The sequence below is a fragment of the Oncorhynchus keta genome, chromosome 6 (assembly GCF_023373465.1).
Source record: "Oncorhynchus keta strain PuntledgeMale-10-30-2019 chromosome 6, Oket_V2, whole genome shotgun sequence".
In the NCBI taxonomy this organism is placed as follows: Eukaryota; Metazoa; Chordata; class Actinopteri; order Salmoniformes; family Salmonidae; genus Oncorhynchus; species Oncorhynchus keta.
In genome coordinates this window covers 8,936,152-8,961,727 of record NC_068426.1, presented here as the reverse complement: position 1 = coordinate 8,961,727, position 25,576 = coordinate 8,936,152, and the positions used below count along the sequence as shown (strand labels likewise).

Here is a 25,576-nt window from a genome sequence, read left to right as displayed (position 1 = left end):
CAGCTGGGTTGACTCCTGAATCACACAGTAACAGATGCAGGGGACGACACATAGACAACCAGCAAGACTCAGCTGGGTTGACTCCTGAATCACACATTAACAGATGCAGGGGACGACACATAGACAACCAGCAAGACTCAGCTGGGTTGACTCCTGAATCACACATTAACAGATGCAGGGGACGACACATAGACAACCAGCAAGACTCAGCTGGGTTGACTCCTGAATCACACAGTAACAGATGCAGGGGACGGCTCATAGACAACCAGCAAGACTCAGCTGGGTTGACTCCTGAATCACACAGTAACAGATGCAGGGGACGACTCATAGACAACCAGCAAGACTCAGCTGGGTTGACTCCTGAATCACACATTAACAGATGCAGGGGACGACTCATAGACAACCAGCAAGACTCAGCTGGGTTGACTCCTGAATCACACAGTAACAGATGCAGGGGACGGCTCATAGACAACCAGCAAGACTCAGCTGGGTTGACTCCTGAATCACACAGTAACAGATGCAGGGGACGGCTCATAGACAACCAGCAAGACTCAGCTGGGTTGACTCCTGAATCACACAGTAACAGATGCAGGGGACGACACATAGACAACCAGCAAGACTCAGCTGGGTTGACTCCTGAATCACACAGTAACAGATGCAGGGGACGGCTCATAGACAACCAGCAAGACTCAGCTGGGTTGACTCCTGAATCACACAGTAACAGATGCAGGGGACGGCTCATAGACAACCAGCAAGACTCAGCTGGGTTGACTCCTGAATCACACATTAACAGATGCAGGGGACGACTCATAGACAACCAGCAAGACTCAGCTGGGTTGACTCCTGAATCACACATTAACAGATGCAGGGGACGACTCATAGACAACCAGCAAGACTCAGCTGGGTTGACTCCTGAATCACACAGTAACAGATGCAGGGGACGGCTCATAGACAACCAGCAAGACTCAGCTGGGTTGACTCCTGAATCACACAGTAACAGATGCAGGGGATGGCTCATAGACAACCAGCAAGACTCAGCTGGGTTGACTCCTGAATCACACATTAACAGATGCAGGGGACGACTCATAGACAACCAGCAAGACTCAGCTGGGTTGACTCCTGAATCACACATTAACAGATGCAGGGGACGGCTCATAGACAACCAGCAAGACTCATCTGGGTTGACTCCTGAATCACACAGTAACAGATGCAGGGGACGGCTCATAGACAACCAGCAAGACTCAGCTGGGTTGACTCCTGAATCACACAGTAACAGATGCAGGGGACGGCTCATTGACAACCAGCAAGACTCAGCTGGGTTGACTCCTGAATCACACATTAACAGATGCAGGGGACGACACATAGACAACCAGCAAGACTCAGCTGGGTTGACTCCTGAATCACACAGTAACAGATGCAGGGGACGGCTCATAGACAACCAGCAAGACTCAGCTGGGTTGACTCCTGAATCACACAGTAACAGATGCAGGGGACGGCTCATAGACAACCAGCAAGACTCAGCTGGGTTGACTCCTGAATCACACAGTAACAGATGCAGGGGACGACTCATAGACAACCAGCAAGACTCAGCTGGGTTGACTCCTGAATCACACATTAACAGATGCAGGGGACGACTCATAGACAACCAGCAAGACTCAGCTGGGTTGACTCCTGAATCACACATTAACAGATGCAGGGGACGGCTCATAGACAACCAGCAAGACTCATCTGGGTTGACTCCTGAATCACACATTAACAGATGCAGGGGACGGCTCATAGACAACCAGCAAGACTCAGCTGGGTTGACTCCTGAATCACACATTAACAGATGCAGGGGACGGCTCATAGACAACCAGCAAGACTCAGCTGGGTTGACTCCTGAATCACACAGTAACAGATGCAGGGGACGGCTCATTGACAACCAGCAAGACTCAGCTGGGTTGACTCCTGAATCACACATTAACAGATGCAGGGGACGACACATAGACAACCAGCAAGACTCAGCTGGGTTGACTCCTGAATCACACAGTAACAGATGCAGGGGACGGCTCATAGACAACCAGCAAGACTCAGCTGGGTTGACTCCTGAATCACACAGTAACAGATGCAGGGGACGGCTCATGGACAACCAGCAAGACTCAGCTGGGTTGACTCCTGAATCACACAGTAACAGATGCAGGGGACGGCTCATTGACAACCAGCAAGACTCAGCTGGGTTGACTCCTGAATCACACATTAACAGATGCAGGGGACGACACATAGACAACCAGCAAGACTCAGCTGGGTTGACTCCTGAATCACACAGTAACAGATGCAGGGGACGGCTCATAGACAACCAGCAAGACTCAGCTGGGTTGACTCCTGAATCACACAGTAACAGATGCAGGGGACGGCTCATAGACAACCAGCAAGACTCAGCTGGGTTGACTCCTGAATCACACAGTAACAGATGCAGGGGACGGCTCATAGACAACCAGCAAGACTCAGCTGGGTTGACTCCTGAATCACACAGTAACAGATGCAGGGGACGACTCATAGACAACCAGCAAGACTCAGCTGGGTTGACTCCTGAATCACACATTAACAGATGCAGGGGACGGCTCATAGACAACCAGCAAGACTCAGCTGGGTTGACTCCTGAATCACACAGTAACAGATGCAGGGGACGGCTCATAGACAACCAGCAAGACTCAGCTGGGTTGACTCTGAATCACACATTAACAGATGCAGGGGACGGCTCATAGACAACCAGCAAGACTCATCTGGGTTGACTCCTGAATCACACATTAACAGATGCAGGGGACGGCTCATAGACAACCAGCAAGACTCAGCTGGGTTGACTCCTGAATCACACATTAACAGATGCAGGGGACGGCTCATAGACAACCAGCAAGACTCAGCTGGGTTGACTCCTGAAACACACAGTAACAGATGCAGGGGACGGCTCATTGACAACCAGCAAGACTCAGCTGGGTTGACTCCTGAATCACACAGTAACAGATGCATAGACAACCAGCAAGACTCAGCTGGGTTGACTCCTGAATCACACAGTAACAGATGCAGGGGATGGCTCATAGACAACCAGCAAGACTCAGCTGGGTTGACTCCTGAATCACACATTAACAGATGCAGGGGATGGGGACAACCAGCAAGACTCAGCTGGGTTGACTCCTGAATCACACAGTAACAGATGCAGGGGACGACTCAACCAGCAAGACTCAGCTGGGTGACTCCTGAATCACACAGTAACAGATGCAGGGGACGGCTCACAACCAGCAAGACTCAGCTGGGTTGACTCCTGAATCACACAGAACAGATGCCAGACAACCAGAAGACTCAGCTGGGTTGACTCCTGAATCACACAGTAACAGATGCAGGGGACGACTCATAGACAACCAGCAAGACTCAGCTGGGTTGACTCCTGAATCACACATTAACAGATGCAGGGGACGGCTCATAGACAACCAGCAAGACTCAGCTGGGTTGACTCCTGAATCACACAGTAACAGATGCAGGGGACGGCTCATAGACAACCAGCAAGACTCAGCTGGGTTGACTCCTGAATCACACAGTAACAGATGCAGGGGACGGCTCATAGACAACCAGCAAGACTCAGCTGGGTTGACTCCTGAATCACACAGTAACAGATGCAGGGGACGGCTCATAGACAACCAGCAAGACTCAGCTGGGTTGACTCCTGAATCACACAGTAACAGATGCAGGGGACGGCTCATAGACAACCAGCAAGACTCAGCTGGGTTGACTCCTGAATCACACATTAACAGATGCAGGGGACGACACATAGACAACCAGCAAGACTCATCTGGGTTGACTCCTGAATCACACAGTAACAGATGCAGGGGACGACTCATAGACAACCAGCAAGACTCAGCTGGGTTGACTCATGAAACACACAGTAACAGATGCAGGGGACGGCTCATTGACAACCAGCAAGACTCAGCTGGGTTGACTCCTGAATCACACAGTAACAGATGCAGGGGACGGCTCATAGACAACCATCAAGACTCAGCTGGGTTGACTCATGAAACACACAGTAACAGATGCAGGGGACGGCTCATTGACAACCAGCAAGACTCAGCTGGGTTGACTCCTGAATCACACAGTAACAGATGCAGGGGACGGCTCATAGACAACCAGCAAGACTCAGCTGGGTTGACTCCTGAATCACACATTAACAGATGCAGGGGATGGCTCATAGACAACCAGCAAGACTCAGCTGGGTTGACTCCTGAATCACACAGTAACAGATGCAGGGGACGGCTCATAGACAACCAGCAAGACTCAGCTGGGTTGACTCCTGAATCACACAGTAACAGATGCAGGGGACGGCTCATAGACAACCAGCAAGACTCAGCTGGGTTGACTCCTGAATCACACAGTAACAGATGCAGGGGACGACTCATAGACAACCAGCAAGACTCAGCTGGGTTGACTCCTGACAACATTAACAGATGCAGGGGACAAGACTCAGCTGGGTTGACTCCTGAATCACACAGTAACAGATGCAGGGGAGACAACCAGCAAGACTCAGCTGGGTTGACTCAATCAGTAACAGATGGGGGACGGCTCATAGACAACCAGCAAGACTCAGCTGGGTTGACTCCTGAATCACACAGTAACAGATGCAGGGGACGGCTCATAGACAACCAGCAAGACTCAGCTGGGTTGACTCCTGAATCACACAGTAACAGATGCAGGGGACGGCTCATAGACAACCAGCAAGACTCAGCTGGGTTGACTCCTGAATCACACAGTAACAGATGCAGGGGACGGCTCATAGACAACCAGCAAGACTCAGCTGGGTTGACTCCTGAATCACACATTAACAGATGCAGGGGACGACACATAGACAACCAGCAAGACTCATCTGGGTTGACTCCTGAATCACAGATGCAGTAACAGATGCAGGGGGGACGGCTCATAGACAACCAGCAAGACTCAGCTGGGTTGACTCCTGAATCACACATTAACAGATGCAGGGGACGACACATAGACAACCAGCAAGACTCAGCTGGGTTGACTCCTGAATCACACAGTAACAGATGCAGGGGACGGCTCATAGACAACCAGCAAGACTCAGCTGGGTTGACTCCTGAATCACACATTAACAGATGCAGGGGACGACTCATAGACAACCAGCAAGACTCAGCTGGGTTGACTCCTGAATCACACATTAACAGATGCAGGGACGACTCATAGACAACCAGCAAGACTCAGCTGGGTTGACTCCTGAATCACACAGTAACAGATGCAGGGACGGCTCATAGACAACCAGCAAGACTCAGCTGGGTTGACTCCTGAATCACACAGTAACAGATGCAGGGGACGACACATAGACAACCAGCAAGACTCAGCTGGGTTGACTCCTGAATCACACAGTAACAGATGCAGGGGACGGCTCATAGACAACCAGCAAGACTCAGCTGGGTTGACTCCTGAATCACACAGTAACAGATGCAGGGGACGGCTCATAGACAACCAGCAAGACTCAGCTGGGTTGACTCCTGAATCACACATTAACAGATGCAGGGGACGGCTCATTGACAACCAGCAAGACTCAGCTGGGTTGACTCCTGAATCACACAGTAACAGATGCAGGGGACGGCTCATAGACAACCAGCAAGACTCAGCTGGGTTGACTCCTGAATCACACAGTAACAGATGCAGGGGACGGCTCATAGACAACCAGCAAGACTCAGCTGGGTTGACTCCTGAATCACACAGTAACAGATGCAGGGGACGGCTCATAGACAACCAGCAAGACTCAGCTGGGTTGACTCCTGAATCACACATTAACAGATGCAGGGGACGGCTCATAGACAACCAGCAAGACTCAGCTGGGTTGACTCCTGAATCACACAGTAACAGATGCAGGGGACGGCTCATAGACAACCAGCAAGACTCAGCTGGGTTGACTCCTGAATCACACAGTAACAGATGCAGGGGACGGCTCATAGACAACCAGCAAGACTCAGCTGGGTTGACTCCTGAATCACACATTAACAGATGCAGGGGACGACACATAGACAACCAGCAAGACTCATCTGGGTTGAATCCTGAATCACACAGTAACAGATGCAGGGGACGGCTCATAGACAACCAGCAAGACTCAGCTGGGTTGACTCCTGAATCACACATTAACAGATGCAGGGGACGACTCATAGACAACCAGCAAGACTCAGCTGGGTTGACTCCTGAATCACACATTAACAGATGCAGGGGACGACTCATAGACAACCAGCAAGACTCAGCTGGGTTGACTCCTGAATCACACAGTAACAGATGCAGGGGACGGCTCATAGACAACCAGCAAGACTCAGCTGGGTTGACTCCTGAATCACACAGTAACAGATGCAGGGGACGGCTCATAGACAACCAGCAAGACTCAGCTGGGTTGACTCCTGAATCACACAGTAACAGATGCAGGGGACGACACATAGACAACCAGCAAGACTCAGCTGGGTTGACTCCTGAATCACACAGTAACAGATGCAGGGGACGGCTCATAGACAACCAGCAAGACTCAGCTGGGTTGACTCCTGAATCACACAGTAACAGATGCAGGGGACGGCTCATAGACAACCAGCAAGACTCAGCTGGGTTGACTCCTGAATCACACATTAACAGATGCAGGGGACGGCTCATTGACAACCAGCAAGACTCAGCTGGGTTGACTCCTGAATCACACAGTAACAGATGCAGGGGACGGCTCATAGACAACCAGCAAGACTCAGCTGGGTTGACTCCTGAATCACACATTAACAGATGCAGGGGACGGCTCATAGACAACCAGCAAGACTCAGCTGGGTTGACTCCTGAATCACACATTAACAGATGCAGGGGACGGCTCATTGACAACCAGCAAGACTCAGCTGGGTTGACTCCTGAATCACACAGTAACAGATGCAGGGGACGGCTCATAGACAACCAGCAAGACTCAGCTGGGTTGACTCCTGAATCACACAGTAACAGATGCAGGGGACGGCTCATTGACAACCAGCAAGACTCAGCTGGGTTGACTCCTGAATCACACAGTAACAGATGCAGGGGACGGCTCATTGACAACCAGCATGACGACTCCTGAATGGTCTCTAACTTTCCCATTAACTGATGTGATTCATCATTCCATTTCATATTTCCTCTGTGAGTGTACCTGAGGAGAGAGAGGGGGGTTGAGGGGAAAACAAGACCACTTGACAGTCGATGACAACTAATTTAATATGATTTCATTATAATTGAATAACAGTGCTCTTTAAAAGGGCGGCCGGTGGATCAGAGAGAGTGACAGCTTTTTCCTTTGACGTCTCCCACACCCACATCACTATCACAATCTACTCAAATCTATTAGTCACACACACACACACACACACACACACACACACACACACACACACACACACACACACACACACACACACACACACACACACACACACACACACACACAAACCTCTATGACAATCACTAATTTCATTCACTTCACTTCAGACACTAATTTATTCCGTTCAGAAACACACTTATTCCATTCCATCCTCAGCACTTCACACTTCAGAAACGATTTCTAAGAGGCACTTGAGTCTAAATTGGAAACTGCATTAAACGCTGTGGTGACATAAGACCTTCATAATACACCTGCCAAGGTGACATAAGACATAACACCTTCATAAAACACCTTCCATGGTGACATAACACCTTCATAATACACCTGCCATGGTGACATAAGACATAACACCTTCATAAAACACCTTCTATGGTGACATAACACCTTCATAATACACCTTCCATGGTGACATAACACCTTCATAATACACCTTCCATGGTGACATAAGACATAACACCTTCATAAAACACTTTCCATGGTGACATAACACCTTCATAATACACCTGCCAAGGTGACATAAGACATAACACCTTCATAAAACACCTTCCATGGTGACATAACACCTTTATAAAACACCTTCCATGGTGACATAACACCTTCATAAAACACCTTCCATGGTGACATAACACCTTTATAAAACACCTTCCATGGTGACATAACACCTTTATAAAACACCTTCCATGGTGACATAACACCTTCATAAAACACCTTCCATGGTGACATAACACCTTTATAAAACACCTTCCATGGTGACATAACACCTTCATAAAACACCTTCTATGGTGACATAACACCTTCATAATACACCTTCCATGGTGACATAACACCTTCATAATACACCTTCCATGGTGACATAAGACATAACACCTTCATAAAACACTTTCCATGGTGACATAACACCTTCATAATACACCTGCCAAGGTGACATAAGACATAACACCTTCATAAAACACCTTCCATGGTGACATAACACCTTCATAAAACACCTTCCATGGTGACATAACACCTTCATAAAACACCTTCCATGGTGACATAACACCTTCATAAAACACCTTCCATGGTGACATAACACCTTCATAAAACACCTTCCATGGTGACATAACACCTTTATAAAACACCTTCCATGGTGACATAACACCTTCATAAAACACCTTCCATGGTGACATAACACCTTTATAAAACACCTTCCATGGTGACATAAAACCTTTATAAAACACCTTCCATGGTGACATAACACCTTTATAAAACACCTTCCATGGTGACATAACACCTTCATAAAACACCTTCCATGGTGACATAACACCTTTATAAAACACCTTCCATGGTGACATAACACCTTCATAAAACACATTCCATGGTGACATAACACCTTCATAAAACACCTTCCATGGTGACATAACACCTTCATAAAACACCTTCCATGGTGACATAACACCTTTATAAAACACCTTCCATGGTGACATAACACCTTCATAAAACACCTGCCATGGTGACATAACACCTTCATAAAACACCTTCCATGGTGACATAACACCTTCATAAAACACCTTCCATGGTGACATAACACCTTCATAAAACACCTTCCATGGTGACATAACACCTTTATAAAACACCTTCCATGGTGACATAACACCTTCATAAAACACCTGCCATGGTGACATAACACCTTTATAAAACACCTGCCATGGTGACATAACACCTTCATAATACACCTGCCATGGTGACATAAGACCTTTATAAAACACCTGCCATGGTGACATAACACCTTTATAAAACACCTTCCATGGTGACATAACACCTTAATAATACGCCTTATATAGTCTGTATATATAAACAGCTAACAGGCCTTATATAGTTTGTATATATGAACAGCTAACAGGCCTTATATAGTCTGTCTCCATATATATGAACAGCTAACAGGCCTTATATAGTCTGTATATATGAACAGCTAACAGGCCTTATATAGATAGTCTGTATATATGAACAGCTAACAGGCCTTATATAGTCTGTATATATGAACAGCTAACAGGCCTTATATAGATAGTCTGTATATATGAACAGCTAACAGGCCTTATATAGTCTGTATATATGAACAGCTAACAGGCCTTATATAGTCAGTATATATGAACAGCTAACAGGCCTTATATAGTCTGTATATATGAACAGCTAACAGGCCTTATATAGTCTGTCTCCATATATATGAACAGCTAACAGGCCTTATATAGTCTGTACATATGAACAGCTAACAGGCCTTATATAGTCAGTATATATGAACAGCTAACAGGCCTTATATCGTCTGTATATATGAACAGCTAACAGGCCTTATATAGTCTGTCTCTGTACATATGAACAGCTAACAGGCCTTATATAGTCTGTCTCCATATATATGAACAGCTAACAGGCCTTATATAGTCTGTATATATGAACAGCTAACAGGCCTTATATAGTCTGTCTCTGTACATATGAACAGCTAACAGGCCTTATATAGTCTGTCTCCATATATATGAACAGCTAACAGGCCTTATATAGTCTGTATATATGAACAGCTAACAGGCCTTATATAGTCTGTATATATGAACAGCTAACAGGCCTTATATAGTCAGTATATATGAATAGCTAACAGGCCTTATATAGTCTGTCTCCATATATATGAACAGCTAACAGGCCTTATATAGTCTGTCTCCATATATATGAACAGCTAACAGGCCTTATATAGTCTGTCTCCGTATATATGAACAGCTAACAGGCCTTATATAGTCTGTCTCCATATATATGAACAGCTAACAGGCCTTATATAGTCAGTATATATGAACAGCTAACAGGCCTTATATAGTCTGTATATATGAACAGCTAACAGGCCTTATATAGTCTGTCTCCATATATATGAACAGCTAACAGGCCTTATATAGTCTGTCTCCATATATATGAACAGCTAACAGGCCTTATATAGTCAGTATATATGAACAGCTAACAGGCCTTATATAGTCTGTATATATGAACAGCTAACAGGCCTTATATAGTCTGTATATATGAACAGCTAACAGGCCTTATATAGTCAGTATATATGAACAGCTAACAGGCCTTATATAGTCTGTATATATGAACAGCTAACAGGCCTTATATAGTCTGTATATATGAACAGCTAACAGGCCTTATATAGTCTGTCTCCATATATATGAACAGCTAACAGGCCTTATATAGTCTGTCTCCATATATATGAACAGCTAACAGGCCTTATATAGTCTGTATATATGAACAGCTAACAGGCCTTATATAGTCTGTCTCCATATATATGAACAGCTAACAGGCCTTATATAGTCTGTATATATGAACAGCTAACAGGCCTTATATAGTCTGTATATATGAACAGCTAACAGGCCTTATATAGTCTGTCTCCATATATATGAACAGCTAACAGGCCTTATATAGTCTGTCAGCTAACAGGCCTTATATAGTCAGTATATATGAACAGCTAACAGGCCTTATATAGTCTGTATATATGAACAGCTAACAGGCCTTATATAGTCTGTCTCCATATATATGAACAGCTAACAGGCCTTATATCTGTCTGTATATATGAACAGCTAACAGGCCTTATATAGTCTGTCTCCATATATATGAACAGCTAACAGGCTTTATATAGTCAGTATATATGAACAGCTAACAGGCCTTATATAGTCTGTATATATGAACAGCTAACAGGCCTTATATAGTCTGTATCCATATATATGAACAGCTAACAGGCCTTATATAGTCTGTCTCCGTATATATGAACAGCTAACAGGCCTTATATAGTCTGTATATATGAACAGCTAACAGGCCTTATATAGTCTGTATATATGAACAGCTAACAGGCCTTATATAGTCTGTCTCCATATATATGAACAGCTAACAGGCCTTATATAGTCTGTATCCATATATATGAACAGCTAACAGGCCTTATATAGTCTGTCTCCGTATATATGAACAGCTAACAGGCCTTATATAGTCTGTATATATGAACAGCTAACAGGCCTTATATAGTCTGTATATATGAACAGCTAACAGGCCTTATATAGTCTGTCTCCATATATATGAACAGCTAACAGGCCTTATATAGTCTGTATATATGAACAGCTAACAGGCCTTATATAGTCTGTATCCATATATATGAACAGCTAACAGGCCTTATATAGTCTGTCTCCGTATATATGAACAGCTAACAGGCCTTATATAGTCTGTATATATGAACAGCTAACAGGCCTTATATAGTCTGTATATATGAACAGCTAACAGGCCTTATATAGTCTGTCTCCATATATATGAACAGCTAACAGGCCTTATATAGTCTGTATATATGAACAGCTAACAGGCCTTATATAGTCTGTATATATGAACAGCTAACAGGCCTTATATAGTCTGTATATATGAACAGCTAACAGGCCTTATATAGTCTGTCTCCATATATATGAACAGCTAACAGGCCTTATATAGTCTGTCTCCATATATATGTCTGTATAAGCTATACCACAGGTCCAGGACTATTCAACTATATTGTTACGGGGCCAGATTTGAAAAAGGTTATTTACACGGGGTCCAGACATTTTCTACATGTGATTACTCTTCCTAAAACTGGTGTAAACAACAATGAACAAACAGAAATATAATGTTATAAAGCTTCTTTTTTTTGTTGTTGAATTTTACCCCTTTTTCTCCCCAATTTCGTAGCATCCAATTGTTTAGTAGCTACTATCTTGTCTCATCGCTACAACTCCCGTACGACTCGGGAGAGACGAGAGAGACGAAGGTCTCGGGCTCGGGAGAGACGAAGGTTGAAAGTCATGCGTCCTCCGATACACAACCCAACCAAGCCTCACTGCTTCTTAACACAGCGCGCATCCAACCCGGAAGCCAGCCGCACCAATGTGTCGGAGGAAACACCGTGCACCTGGCAACCTTGGTTAGCGCGCACTGCGCCCGGCCCGCCACAGGAGTCGCTGGTGTGCGATGAGACAAGAATATCCCTACCGGCCAAGCCCTCCCTAACCCGGACGTCGCTAGGCCAAATGTGCGTCGCCCCACGGACCTCCCGGTCGCGGCCGGTTACGACAGAGCCTGGGCGCGAACCCAGGGTCTCTGTTGGCACAGCTGGCGCTGCAGTACAGCGCCCTTAACCACAGCTCTTTTAGTAAAATGTTTCCTAAAAGTTCATTTGAAGTGCTTTAAAATTAGCCTAATTCGCTGTTTCACATTGTTGAAATGATGGAACACATTTGTCATTATAAGACAGTTGACAACCATCACATTCATTGTTTTCTACTTCCTGTCGGTTTTACATACATCGCTTCACCTTTTGTTTTTATTTACACAAAGGAAATATTTTACTCAGGGTATATCTCAGTTGACCAGCTTTTAGCCGGAGAAGTCTCTCTCCCGTTGTATCAGTAGAGAACGTTCTACAGCACCTCTGTGGGGGACTTAAACTCGTCAAATCTCGTTGCAAAGTTAAACTCTTAACATCACGGGAGTTATCTGTGCTGGAAGATAGTCACGCAGTGCAGGGTAATGGAGCGTTTTATTTGGGCTCAAATCAGAGAAGAAAATAACATATATGTTGAAAAGAATCACGTGAAAAACTGTCTAATCCCTTCCCTGTATTCCACATTAACTGTCTAATCCTTCCCTGTATTCCACATTAAGTGTCTAATCCCTTCCCTGTATTCCACATTAACTGTCTAATCCCTTCCCTGTATTCCACATTAACTGTCTAATCCCTTCCCTGTATTCCACATTAACTGTCTAATCCCTTCCCTGTATTCCACATTAACTGTCTAATCCCTTCCCTGTATTCCACATTAACTGTCTAATCCCTTCCCTGTATTCCACATTAACTGTCTAATCCCTTCCCTGTATTCCACATTAACTGTCTAATCCCTTCCCTGTATTCCACATTAACTGTCTAATCCCTTCCCTGTATTCCACATTAACTGTCTAATCCCTTCCCTGTATTCCACATTAACTGTCTAATCCCTTCCCTGTATTCCACATTAAGTGTCTAATCCCTTCCCTGTATTCCACATTAAGTGTCTAATCCCTTCCCTGTATTCCACATTAAGTGTCTAATCCCTTCCCTGTATTCCACATTAAGTGTCTAATCCCTTCCCTGTATTCCACATTAACTGTCTAATCCCTTCCCTGTATTCCACATTAAGTGTCTAATCCCTTCCCTGTATTCCACATTAAGTGTCTAATCCCTTCCCTGTATTCCACATTAACTGTCTAATCCCTTCCCTGTATTCCACATTAAGTGTCTAATCCCTTCCCTGTATTCCACATTAAGTGTCTAATCCCTTCCCTGTATTCCACATTAAGTGTCTAATCCCTTCCCTGTATTCCACATTAACTGTCTAATCCCTTCCCTGTATTCCACATTAACTGTCTAATCCCTTCCCTGTATTCCACATTAACTGTCTAATCCCTTCCCTGTATTCCACATTAACTGTCTAATCCCTTCCCTGTATTCCACATTAACTGTCTAATCCCTTCCCTGTATTCCACATTAACTGTCTAATCCCTTCCCTGTATTCCACATTAACTGTCTAATCCCTTCCCTGTATTCCACATTAACTGTCTAATCCCTTCCCTGTATTCCACATTAACTGTCTAATCCCTAATCCCTTCCCTGTATTCCACATTAAGTGTCTAATCCCTTCCCTGTATTCCACATTAAGTGTCTAATCCCTTCCCTGTATTCCACATTAACTGTCTAATCCCTTCCCTGTATTCCACATTAAGTGTCTAATCCCTTCCCTGTATTCCACATTAAGTGTCTAATCCCTTCCCTGTATTCCACATTAAGTGTCTAATCCCTTCCCTGTATTCCACATTAAGTGTCTAATCCCTTCCCTGTATTCCACATTAAGTGTCTAATCCCTTCCCTGTATTCCACATTAAGTGTCTAATCCCTTCCCTGTATTCCACATTAACTGTCTAATCCCTTCCCTGTATTCCACATTAACTGTCTAATCCCTTCCCTGTATTCCACATTAACTGTCTAATCCCTTCCCTGTATTCCACATTAAGTGTCTAATCCCTTCCCTGTATTCCACATTAAGTGTCTAATCCCTTCCCTGTATTCCACATTAAGTGTCTAATCCCTTCCCTGTATTCCACATTAAGTGTCTAATCCCTTCCCTGTATTCCACATTAACTGTCTAATCCCTTCCCTGTATTCCACATTAACTGTCTAATCCCTTCCCTGTATTCCACATTAACTGTCTAATCCCTTCCCTGTATTCCACATTAAGTCGATTCAATTGAGTGAAGATGTCATACAAACGAATACGTCTGATAAGAACTACATACTACATACATTATTATCCATGCTTAGCCACCGAACCTCGTGATGTAAAAGTAGAGCGATGTGGCAGGCTAGATGCTGATCGGATAAAGTTTATGATAGCCATAACTGAGCCCATGGTTTTTGTTAACTCACTGCTAAGTTAAGTGCAAAGCACACTCTGGTGTATCAGGGAGTGTAGCGATCTCATCCGATAGACGAACAGAAATACCCTGTACCCCTGTTAGCGGCTCTGATTGGCTGTAACTGGTATGTTGGGTGATATTGATTGACAGTAATTAGTGGGCGGGACTACAGGAAAGCAGATTCTACCATTTGAGAATATTGAAGGCCCTGAATAGGCTCCTTTTGGCACTAAATATAGGATTTTTCATTTGTTTTCTTAATGTTCAGAATTGGCCATTCTAAAATGATAAATGGGTCAGATCTGGCCCATGGGCCGCAAGTTGAATAGCCCTGCACTGGACCATTGTGTCTCTATGGTAACGTGTTACTTGTATTAGCAGCTAATTAACCTTTGATTAATTAAGCTAACGAGGATGAGATGGCAAATTACAAACAGTAATTGGTGGTTAATTAAAGGTAATGAATGCATTAGTGGCATTGTTTGGTCATATTCCCTAAGTGATGACCACATAATAAGATTCTGTTTCTCTGGTAATGGCCCGATCTCCATGACTGTGTGTGTATGTGTGTGTGTGTATATGTTTCTAGATGTGCGTGTGTGTGTGTGTGTTTTCGAGATGTGCGTGTGTACGTCTCCAGCTTGACTCTGTTGCGGAAGATGTGTGTGGTAAAGTTGACCTTCTGGAACACCTCGTCAAACGCTGCATCATCCTGATGGACAGACAGGGGAAAGGTTCAGAGTGTGTATGTGTGTGTGTGCATGAGAGAGAGCGAGAGAGACCGTGTGTGTGTGCGTGCGTGTGTGTGTGCGTGTGTACGTCTCACCGTATCTTTAAGCTGGCCCAGAGTCTCTGCATTGTGACCCAGAATGCCCTCTGCTGTCTCATGGAAACATGTCACCCATTGGTTATCACTGAAGTCTGCTATGTTAGCCTGGAGAGGAGAGAGAGAGAGAGAGAGAGAGAGAGAGAGAGAGAGAGAGAGAGAGAGAGAGAGAGAGAGAGAGAGAGAGAGAGAGAGAGAGAGAGAGAGAGAGAGAGAGAGAGAGAGAGAGAGAGAGAGAGAGAGAGAGAGAGAGAGAGAGAGAGAGAGAGAGAGAGAGAGAGAGAGAGAGAAAGTGAAGGAGAGTGAGAAGGAGGGAGAGAGAGAGGGATAGAGATGGAGAGAAAGGTAGAGACAGAGAGAGGGGGATGGAGAGAGGGAGAGATAGATATAGAGATTAGAGAGAGACACAGAGTGAGTGTCGACGTTGTTTCTATGTCGTGTAAGTGCTCTTCAGTATATGTGTTCAGTGTATATACACTGAGAGTACAAAACATTAAGAAAACCTGCTCTTTCCATGACATACACTGACCAGGTGCAAACTATGATCCATTATTGATGTCACTTGTTAAATCCACTTCAGTCAGTGTAGATGAAGGGGAGGAGACAGGTTAAATAATATTGTTTAAGCCTTGAGACTGTTGAGACATGGATTGTGTATGTGTGCCATTCAGAGGTTGAATGGGCAAGACGAACACTTAAAACTTGTTAGAGCTAGGGTCCTTTTTCTCAATTTCCGCCTGACTGACGTGCCCAAAGTAATCTGCCTGTTCCTCAGACCCTGAAGCCAGGATATGCATATCATTGGTACCACTGGAAATAAAACACTTTGAAGTTTGTAGAAATGTTAATGTAGGAAAATATAACATTAGATATACTAGGAGAAAAACCCAAAGACAACCCAACTTAGAATACGTGGACAACTACAAATACTTCGGTGTCTGGTTAGACTGTAAACTCTCCTTCCAGACCCATATCAAACATCTCCAATCCAAAGTTAAATCTAGAATTGGCTTCCTATTTCGCAACAAAGCATCCTTCACTCATGCTGCCAAACATACCCTTGTAAAACTGACCATCCTACCAATCCTCGACTTTGGTGATGTCATTTACAAAATAGCCTCCAATACCCTACTCAACAAATTGGATGCAGTCTATCACAGTGCAATCCGTTTTGTCACCAAAGCCCCATATACTACCCACCATTGCGACCTGTACGCTCTCGTTGGCTGGCCCTCGCTTCATACTCGTCGCCAAACCCACTGGCTCCACGTCATCTACAAGACCCTGCTAGGTAAAGTCCCCCCTTATCTTAGCTCGCTGGTCACCATAGCATCTCCCACCTGTAGCACACGCTCCAGCAGGTATATCTCTCTAGTCACCCCCAAAACCAATTCTTTATTTGGCCGCCTCTCCTTCCAGTTCTCTGCTGCCAATGACTGGAACGAACTACAAAAATCTCTGAAACTCGAAACACTTATCTCCTTCACTAGCTTTAAGCACCAGCTGTCAGAGCAGCTCACAGATTACTGCACCTGTATATAGCCCACCTATAATTTAGCCCAATCAACTACCTCTTTCCCAACTGTATTTAATTTATTTATTTATTTTGCTCCTTTGCACCCCATTATTTTTATTTCTACTTTGCACATTCTTCCATTGCAAAACTACCATTCCAGTGTTTTACTTGCTATATTGTATTTACTTTGCCACCATGGCCTATTTATTGCCTTACCTCCCTTCTCACCTCATTTGCTCACATCGTATATAGACTTGTTTATACATTTACATTTACATTTAAGTCATTTAGCAGACGCTCTTATCCAGAGCGACTTACAAATTGGTGCATTCACCTTATGACATCCAGTGGAACAGCCACTTTACAATAGTGCATCTAAATCTTTTAAGGGGGGGGGGTGAGAAGGATTACTTTATCCTATTCTAGGTATTCCTTAAAGAGGTGGGGTTTCAGGTGTCTCCGGAAGGTGGTGATTGACTCCGCTGTCCTGGCGTCGTGAGGGAGTGTGTTCCACCATTGGGGAGCCAGAGCAGCGAACAGTTTTGACTGGGCTGAGCGGGAACTGTACTTCCTCAGTGGTAGGGAGGCGAGCAGGCCAGAGGTGTACTGTATACTGTATACTGTATTATTGACTGTATGTTTGTTTTACTCCATGTGTAACTCTGTGTTGTTGTATGTGTCGAACTGCTTTGCTTTATCTTGGCTAGGTCGCAGGTTGTAAATGAGAAGTTGTTTTCAACTTGCCTATCTGGTTAAATAAAGGTGAAATAAAATAAAATAAAGAAAAAACTGGAATGTTTTTTTTTTTTTGAGAGCTCTTACAATGGAAAGTATAGAGAAATAATGAAATCTAGCTCCCGGTATGCAATTCCTATGGCTTCTTATCTACTTATATCTACTTCTTTCCTTATGAAATATTATAGTTTTAGGGAGTCAATAGAAACGTATTTTGACTTGTTTTAACAAAGTTTAGCGGTAGATTTTTGGATTCCTTTCTCTGCAAGTTGAACGAGGGGATTACACAAATCGATGGCGCCAACTAAACAGACTTTTTGGAATATAAAGAAGGATTTTATCTAACAAAACAACACTACATGTTATAGCTGGGACCCTTTAGACGACAAATCAGAGAAAGATTTTCAAAAAGTAAGTGAATATTTAATCACTATTTGTACATTTCTGAAACCTGTGCTGGTGGAAAAATATTTTGACCTGGGGTGCCGTCCTCAAACAATCGCATGGCTTTCCCTGTAATGGCTACTGTAAATCGGACAGTGCAGTTAGATTACCCAGAATTTAAGCTTTGAACTGATAAAAGACACTTGTATCTACCTAAATGTTTAACATCCATAATGTTTCTGATTATTTCTTTGAATTGCACGCCCTCCAATTTCACCGGAAGTTGTCCTGCTTGCGGGATGCCTATAATCCCTAAGATTAAGTGCCCTTTGAACAGGGTAGAAGGTCAACAGCATCCCTGTTAAATGCTTTCGACACCTTGTAAAGTCCATTCCCCTGACAAGTTGAGGCTGTTCTGAAGGCGAATGGGGGAGGACAATATTAGGAAGGTGTGGCTAATGTTTTGTATACTTAGGGTATGTCTGTCCTTTATGTGTGTGTGTGGGGGTGTTGTTGTACTCACAGACAGCATGACGCAGTATTTGTAGTTAGGGAATTGTTTGTCACACTTCTCACAGTGGTAGAGTCCATTTGGTTGTTCTAATACCTTCTTCTTACAATCTGCAGAGTGACAGGCCTGGTACAGACAGCTTTCCTTACCACTAAACAACACTGTGGCTACACAGCTGAAATAATCTGCCTGTAGAGAGGGAGAAGGGAGGGGCAGAGAGAGAGAGAGAGGAAAAGAGAGAAGGAGTGAGATGGAGATGGGGATGGAGGGAGGGATGGATGGAGGAGGGGTGGATGGAGGGAGGGATGGATGGAGGAGGGGTGGATGGAGGGAGGTAAGATGAAAAAGAGGGAAAAAGAGAGAAGGAGTGAGATGGAGGGGGGTTGGAGGGAGGGATGGATGGAGGAGGGGTGGATGGAGGGAGGGATGGATGGAGGAGGGGTGGATGGAGGGAGGGATGGATGGAGGAGGGGTGGATGGAGGGAGGGATGGATGGAGGAGGGGTGGATGGAGGGAGGGATGGATGGAGGAGGGGTGGATGGAGGGAGGTAAGATGAAAAAGGGGAAAAAGAGAGAAGGAGAGATGGAGATGGGGATGGAGGGAGGGATGGATGGAGGAGGGGTGGATGGAGGGAGGGATGGATGGAGGAGGGGTGGATGGAGGGAGGTAAGATGAAAAAGAGGGAAAAAGAGAGAAGGAGTGAGATGGAGGGGGATGGAGGGAGGGATGGATGGAGGAGGGGTGGATGGAGGGAGGGATGGATGGAGGAGGGGTGGATGGAGGGAGGTAAGATGAAAAAGAGGGAAAAAGAGAGAAGGAGTGAGATGGAGGGGGGATGGAGGGAGGGATGGATGGAGGAGGGGTGGATGGAGGGAGGGATGGATGGAGGAGGGGTGGATGGAGGGAGGTAAGATGAAAAAGAGGGAAAAAGAGAGAAAAGAGAACAACAAAAAGAGAGAGAAAGTGGATGGTAAGAGACACAGAGAGGCAGAGAAAGAGACACAGAGAGGCAGAGAAAGAGACACAGAGAGACAAAGAAAGAGACACAGAGAGACAAAGAAAGAGACACAGAGAGACAAGGAAAGACAGAGATATAGAAAGACACAGAGAGAAACCGAGAGAGAGACACACACAATAGCAGGGACAACATTTTCTCAAAACGAATTTCAGTTGCAGCACAAGTCACAAAAGCAATGCAATTATAAAGAATTATAAAGAAGAAGCTTGTAAAATGATGTGTACGTGTCTCTGCAGTTGAAAGCGAATATGTGTAATACCCGCCTGTGTGTATGTGTCTAAGGTTGGTATAATTTATGGTGTTATTAGCACCTAAGGCTTGAGCGAGGACTCAACAGCGGTAGAGACAGAAGATGGTAATTCAGCAGGATGAATGAAGCCTATTCTCTCCTAGCTGCATGCCTGGCAGAGTAACACAACATTACCAACCAGTTAAATACCAGAGACATGCCTGGCAGAGTAACACAACATTACCAACCAGTTAAATACCAGAGACATGCCTGGCAGAGTAACACAACATTACCAACCAGTTAAATACCAGAGACATGCCTGGTAGAGTAACACAACATTACCAACCAGTTAAATACCAGAGACATGCCTGGCAGAGTAACACAACATTACCAACCAGTTAAATACCAGAGACATGCCTGGCAGAGTAACACAACATTACCAACCAGTTAAATACCAGAGACATGCCTGGGGGAGTAACACAACATTACCAACCAGTTAAATACCAGAGACATGCCTGGCAGAGTAACACAACATTACCAACCAGTTAAATACCAGAGACATGCCTGGCAGAGTAACACAACATTACCACACAGTTAAATACCAGAGACATGCCTGGCAGAGTAACACAACATTACCACACAGTTAAATACCAGAGACATGCCTGGTAGAGTAACACAACATTACCACACAGTTAAATACCAGAGACATGCCTGGCAGAGTAACACAACATTACCACACAGTTAAATACCAGAGACATGCCTGGTAGAGTAACACACCATTACCACACAGTTAAATACCAGAGACATGCCTGGCAGAGTAACACAACATTACCACACAGTTAAATACCAGAGACATGCCTGGTAGAGTAACACAACATTACCACACAGTTAAATACCAGAGACATGCCTGGTAGAGTAACACAACATTACCACACAGTTAAATACCAGAGACATGCCTGGCGGAGTAACACAACATTACCACACAGTTAAATACCAGAGACATGCCTGGTAGAGTAACACAACATTACCACACAGTTAAATACCAGAGACATGCCTGGTAGAGTAACACAACATTACCACACCGTTAAATACCAGAGACATGCCTGGTAGAGTAACACAACATTACCAACCAGTTAAATACCAGAGACATGCCTGGTAGAGTAACACAACATTACCACACAGTTAAATACTGTAGGAAGAGACAACTACTGTAGGAAGAGACAAGTACTGTAGGAAGAGACAACTACTGTAGGAAGAGACAAGTACTGTAGGAAGAGACAAGTACTGTAGGAAGAGACAAGTACTGTAGGAAGAGACAAGTACTGTAGGAAGAGACAACTACTGTAGGAAGAGACAACTACTGTAGGAAGAGACAACTACTGTAGGAAGAGACAACTACTGTAGGAAGAGACAACTACTGTAGGAAGAGACAACTACTGTAGGAAGAGACAACTACTGTAGGAAGAGACAACTACTGTAGGAAGAGACAACTACTGTAGGAAGAGACAACTACTGTAGGAAGAGACAACTACTGTAGGAAGAGACAACTACTGTAGGAAGAGACAACTACTGTAGGAAGAGACAAGTACTGTAGGAAGAGACAAGTACTGTAGGAAGAGACAAGTACTGTAGGAAGAGACAAGTACTGCTGGAGACAACTACTGTAGGAAGAGACAACTACTGTCGGAAGAGACAAGTACTGCTGGAGACAACTACTGTAGGAAGAGACAACTACTGTAGGAAGAGACAAGTAGTGTAGGAAGAGACAACTACTGCTGGAGACAACTACTGTAGGAAGAGACAAGTACTGTAGGAAGAGACAACTACTGCTGGAGACAACTACTGTAGGAAGAGACAACTACTGTAGGAAGAGACAACTACTGCTGGAGACAACTACTGTAGGAAGAGACAAGTAGTTTAGGAAGAGACAACTACTGTAGGAAGAGACAACTACTGTAGGAAGAGACAACTACTGTAGGAAGAGACAACTACTGCTGGAGACAACTACTGTAGGAAGAGACAAGTACTGTAGGAAGAGACAAGTACTGTAGGAAGAGACAACTACTGTAGGAAGAGACAACTACTGTAGGAAGAGACAACTACTGTAGGAAGAGACAAGTACTGTAGGAAGAGACATGTACTGTAGGAAGAGACAACTACTGTAGGAAGAGACAAGTACTGTAGGAAGAGACAACTACTGTAGGAAGAGATAACTACTGTAGGAAGAGACAACTACTGTAGGAAGAGACAACTACTGTAGGAAGAGACAACTACTGTAGGAAGAGACAACTACTGTAGGAAGAGACAAGTACTGTAGGAAGAGACAAGTACTGTAGGAAGAGACAAGTACTGTAGGAAGAGACAAGTACTGTAGGAAGAGACAACTACTGTAGGAAGAGACAACTACTGCTGGAGACAACTACTGTAGGAAGAGACAACTACTGTAGGAAGAGACAACTACTGTAGGAAGAGACAAGAACTGAAGGAAGAGACAACTACTGCTGGAGACAACTACTGTAGGAAGAGACAACTACTGTAGGAAGAGACAACTACTGTAGGAAGAGACAACTACTGTAGGAAGAGACAACTACTGAAGGAAGAGACAACTACTGTAGGAAGAGACAACTACTGTAGGAAGAGACAACTACTGAAGGAAGAGACAAGTACTGTAGGAAGAGACAAGTACTGTAGGAAGAGACAAGTACTGTAGGAAGAGACGACTACTGTAGGAAGAGACAAGTACTGTAGGAAGAGACAAGTACTGTAGGAAGAGACAACTACTGCAGGAAGTTGGACTGACGCAAGTAGACATTTACTGACACAGTGAGGACTAATTATCCCTGAACACAGAGGTAATTACAGCACATCAATAACAGTTCCTTTGTGTGTGTGTGTGTGTGTGTGTGTGTGTGTGTGTGTGTGTGTGTGTGTGTGTGTGTGTGTGTGTGTGTGTGTGTGTGTGTGTGTGTGTGTGTGTGTGTGTGTGTGTGTGTGTGTGTGTGTGTGTGTGTGTGTACCTACTCAATCGAGAGTAGGTCTGTCCCAGAGAAGTTGATGTCCATTGTCACTTTGACCTTTACAGAACACAACATATTACCATCATGTTCAATGACCTTTGACCTATACTTGACACACCACATTACAGTAGGGCTCAACGAGCTTTGACTTCTTGACCCCTGCAGGCTACAGTGACTCAGACCCAAATCATCTGTCCCGGGTTGTATCCAAAATGACCCCCTTTATATACACCCTGTCCCAATAGGGCGTCAAAGAAGGGCCCTGGTCAAAGAAGAAAACTATATAGGAAATAGGATGATATTTGGGACACATCCCCAGACATCTCTGCTCTTTCCCAGAACCCTAATGAGACTAACAAGAGAGTTAACGACAAAAGTCTAATTAGTTGCATTCCCCCCCCCCCAGCTTTGCCGACCTCCCAAACCACTCTACCCTCTGTCTTCCACTCTACCCTGGAGTCGTCACACTCCCAGAACTCTGATTCAACTCCTCCCACCACCCTCTGTCTTCCTGGAGTCGTCACACTCCCAGAACTCTGATTCAACTCCTCCCACCACCCTCTGTCTTCCTGGAGTCGTCAGGCTCCCAGAACTCTGATTCAACTCCTCCCACCACCCTCTGTCTTCCTGGAGTCGTCAGGCTCCCAGAACTCTGATTCAACTCCTCCCACCACCCTCTGTCTTCCTGGAGTCGTCAGGCTCCCAGAACTCTGATTCAACTCCTCCCACCACCCTCTGTCTTCCTGGAGTCGTCACGCTCCCAGAACTCTGATTCAACTCCCCCCACCACCCTCTGTCTTCCTGGAGTCGTCACGCTCCCAGAACTCTGATTCAACTCCCCCCACCACCCTCTGTCTTCCTGGAGTCGTCACGCTCCCAGAACTCTGATTCAACTCCCCCCACCACCCTCTGTCTTCCTGGAGTCGTCACGCTCCCAGAACTCTGATTCAACTCCCCCCACCACCCTCTGTCTTCCTGGAGTCGTCACGCTCCCAGAACTCTGATTCAACTCCTCCCACCACCCTCTGTCTTCCTGGAGTCGTCAGGCTCCCAGAACTATGATTCAACTCCTCCCACCACCCTCTGTCTTCCTGGAGTCGTCAGGCTCCCAGAACTCTGATTCAACTCCTCCCACCACCCTCTGTCTTCCTGGAGTCGTCAGGCTCCCAGAACTCTGATTCAACTCCTCCCACCACCCTCTGTCTTCCTGGAGTCGTCAGGCTCCCAGAACTCTGATTCAACTCCTCCCACCACCCTCTGTCTTCCTGGAGTCGTCAGGCTCCCAGAACTCTGATTCACCTCCTCCCACCACCCTCTGTCTTCCTGGAGTCGTCAGGCTCCCAGAACTCTGATTCAACTCCTCCCACCACCCTCTGTCTTCCTGGAGTCGTCACGCTCCCAGAACTCTGATTCAACTCCCCCCACCACCCTCTGTCTTCCTGGAGTCGTCACGCTCCCAGAACTCTGATTCAACTCCCCCCACCACCCTCTGTCTTCCTGGAGTCGTCAGGCTCCAAGAACTATGATTCAACTCCTCCCACCACCCTCTGTCTTCCTGGAGTCGTCAGGCTCCCAGAACTCTGATTCAACTCCTCCCACCACCCTCTGTCTTCCTGGAGTCGGCTCCCAGGCTCCCAGAACTCTGATTCAACTCCTCCCACCACCCTCTGTCTTCCTGGAGTCGTCACGCTCCCAGAACTCTGATTCAACTCCCCCCACCACCCTCTGTCTTCCTGGAGTCGTCACGCTCCCAGAACTCTGATTCACCTCCTCCCGCCACCCTGAGAATATGATATGGGACAGAGGGAGAGAGAAATGGAGAGTTTGAGAGATGGACAGATTTTGAGGCGAGAGATGAGGTTAGATGACTATCTACCTTAATCCTTTTTTACCTCCCTCCCCCTTTCCCCTTCTTCCTCTCTGGCCTGCTCTCTTTCTGTAGTTCTCAGTGTACAGAGTCTCTCCCTCTTTCACTTTCTTCCTCTCTGGCCTGCTCTCTTTCTGTAGTTCTCAGTGTACAGAGTCCCTCAGGAAGTCTTAACCTGGAAATCACCAAGGAAAACCTACACACACACACACACACACACACACACACACACACACACACACACACACACACACACACACACACACACACACACACACACACACACACACACACACACACACACACACACACACACACACACACACACACACACACACACACCTGTTAACCTACAGGAGGGCATCAGGAGGGTATCTCTCCAGGAACAGGGTTGGAGTTAAAACCTACAGGGGGGCATCTCTCCAGGAACAGGGTTGGAGAGCCCTGGTCAGCAGTAATAGCCTATGCTTCATGTTGATTCCTGCAATGAAAGTATCTTCCTGTCCTGGTTGGCTGCTGACTCTTACTCCCTCTCTCCACTGTGCACATGGTGGAGGGAGAGATGAATTCTGAGAAGCACAAGCAAAACACCGTTTTCAAAGCAAC

General features: G+C 45.3%; 1 pseudogene; it reads right to left on the bottom strand.

Annotated features, from left to right (window-relative positions):
* Positions 1-3,750: 3,750 nt before the first annotated feature.
* The window catches only part of LOC127930822 (replication protein A 70 kDa DNA-binding subunit-like), a 111,972-nt pseudogene continuing 90,146 nt past the window's right edge, over positions 3,751-25,576 (bottom strand).